This window comes from Gavialis gangeticus, unplaced genomic scaffold (assembly GCF_001723915.1).
Source record: "Gavialis gangeticus isolate Ggan-Ray unplaced genomic scaffold, GavGan_comp1, whole genome shotgun sequence".
NCBI lineage: Eukaryota > Metazoa > Chordata > Crocodylia > Gavialidae > Gavialis > Gavialis gangeticus.
The window spans coordinates 48877283-48879529 of NW_017729004.1; the positions used below are offsets into that span (position 1 = coordinate 48877283).

Sequence of the window (2247 nt, forward strand, 5' to 3'; positions counted from 1 at the left end):
AATTGATTCAATCATTGCAGGTTAGTCTAACCTGACTAGGTTAAACTGATTTGCAAATGCACAGACATTCCTTCTGGACTGAGGAAATGCAGACACATGCTTGCAGTGGCTCAGGCTAGAAGCTGGGGGGTGTTAAAGCAACCCTCCCTTCCCTTCCATAGTGCTGAGAGGGGGTGTGGCCAGGCCCCAACAGGAGGCTCTGGTTAGGGAGGGGTTTAAACCCTCACCCTGCCTGCACTGTCCCAGGCTTTTCCCTGCTCACTGCTCAAGGGGTGGGAGTGTTGCCAGCCCCCAGCTAGCACTCTGAGGCAAAGTGGGGAGGAGGAGGGAAGACTGCTTGTGTGCAGTGCATGCATCTGTTGATGATACTGAGTTTTTCAATCTTCCTCTCCCTGCTTCTTCATACTATCTGCAGCAAACCTGACAGGCGAGGGAGCCAGCAGGCAGCTGATAGCACAGCATTTAGCAGCCTGTCAAGAAAACAAAAGCCTCTCATTAGTTCAAGCTCTTCTTAAACAGTTTTTTAGGACATTACCAGCTGACCTGTTGATTAGCTCCAAAAAGCCCTAAATGGACACTGCCCTGTCTGCCTTTGTCCTGTCCCAGTGAAATTGGAGACACATACAGACACCTCTCAGCATAAGCTAGCATACCACGTGCTGGTTAGAGTCCGTGGGGCTGGGGTCCACGCTGTGGGAGATGGAAGGGAGGGAGTGGGGATCCCTGTTTGAGCAGCAAGTGGCAAGGGGTGGGGGCAGGGGGAAGCCAGGCAGACCTTGCTGTGCCTGCAGTCTCCACCAGAGCTCCAGCTAGGGAGCAGAGGGGCAGGGCCAGCTCTGTTCTCTGGAGCAAACAGCCCAGCCCAGCCCAGGGCTGTAGACTCTGGGCAGCTGCGAGAGTCTGGTTTAATTTAAACCAGGAAGGGGTCCGGGACAGACATTGCATAAACCAGTTTGACCAAAATCAGTTAAGTCTAATACTACATTCAGCCGGGTTTATCTTAAACCAATTTCAGCCATTTTGAAACTGGTTTATGCACTGAACTTATGTTCTGTTACAGTTTCTGATCACTTAAACTAGTTTATGTGTAATGTCTGTCCCTAGCTTGGAACTCCTATTTTATCAAGATACCTTCACACCTATAACCTAGTCACACTGATGTGTTGGGTTTCATCTAAACCCTATTGCTTGCCAATCAAACACGGACATAATACTCTCATAGTGCACCTTGTATGGGGAAAAGACCCTGTGTATTCCTACTTACACATGCTACACAATTTAGTGCTAACATTTGGGAAACTGCATCGTTCATGGTAATATACTGATTTTTCTTTCATTGCAGGTACAGGTAAGGTGGGGAGATGGAGGCCCCACTCGGAGGGGTGAGGCCACCTTAGATTATCTCACATCACAACTGTGGCTCTACTATACTTCACAAATTAATCCTTTCTCCTCCTTACGGCTATAAATACCCCAGCAAATTCATTCCCAGTATTTATTGCCAATTCTGGGAGCAGGGTGCAGAGTTAAGGTTGTTGTGGCATGTACCTTTACTCTGGTATTCAGAGGTGTGACTTTTGCTCAAACTCAGTCTTTTGGAAGGACATGAGATACCAATGGACACCCTCAACTCTGCATTAAAGCTTTTTTTTTTTACTCAATGATTTTTTTACTTGGGGTGATATATTCTGGATAAGTTTAATTCCCAAGGTCAAAACCTTTTGTACCATAGTTATGACATATTGATTTGCATAAGCACCTTGTCTGCACAGTACTTTCTCTGCAAATTTTGAAAGAGTATTGTATAAGGGGTAATTAAACCAGTCTGTTTCTACAGCACGTTCTGTCTGTTTCTTTTTTTCTTTATTAGATGTGATGACACATTTGCCTATGTGGCTTCCCACAGATGGCACTGAAGGTTTGTGATCAAATGGTAAGAGTAAACCAACTGTCATCTCTGATCACAGCTTTCCATATTGCTCCCCTTGTGTAAGAATCTTGTTTTAATAAACGGCTCTTTCTTTTTTTAAAGTGACACTGTACACAGCATTAATTGGAAGTGAGGAATAGTGTGTGTACTTTGTCATTAGCAGATTTAAAACATTATCAAACAGTTTAATACAAAAAATATCAATCCTGTTTTTAAAATGGACGGCAAAAATTAATATAATTAGAAAAAAACATAATTTACTATGTTCCTTGAAAACAATGGGAGTTATAAGTGTCCACGTTGTCCTGTAGCATTTA

General features: G+C 44.1%; 1 long non-coding RNA gene across 1 annotated transcript; it reads left to right on the top strand.

Moving 5' to 3' along the window:
- The first annotated feature begins 623 nt into the window (after nt 1-623).
- On the top strand, nt 624-1839 carry LOC109291362. The gene is made up of 2 exons (XR_002095829.1): nt 624-662; nt 1343-1839. It is a non-coding gene; the product is annotated as an uncharacterized LOC109291362 (long non-coding RNA).
- The last annotated feature ends 408 nt before the right edge of the window (nt 1840-2247 follow it).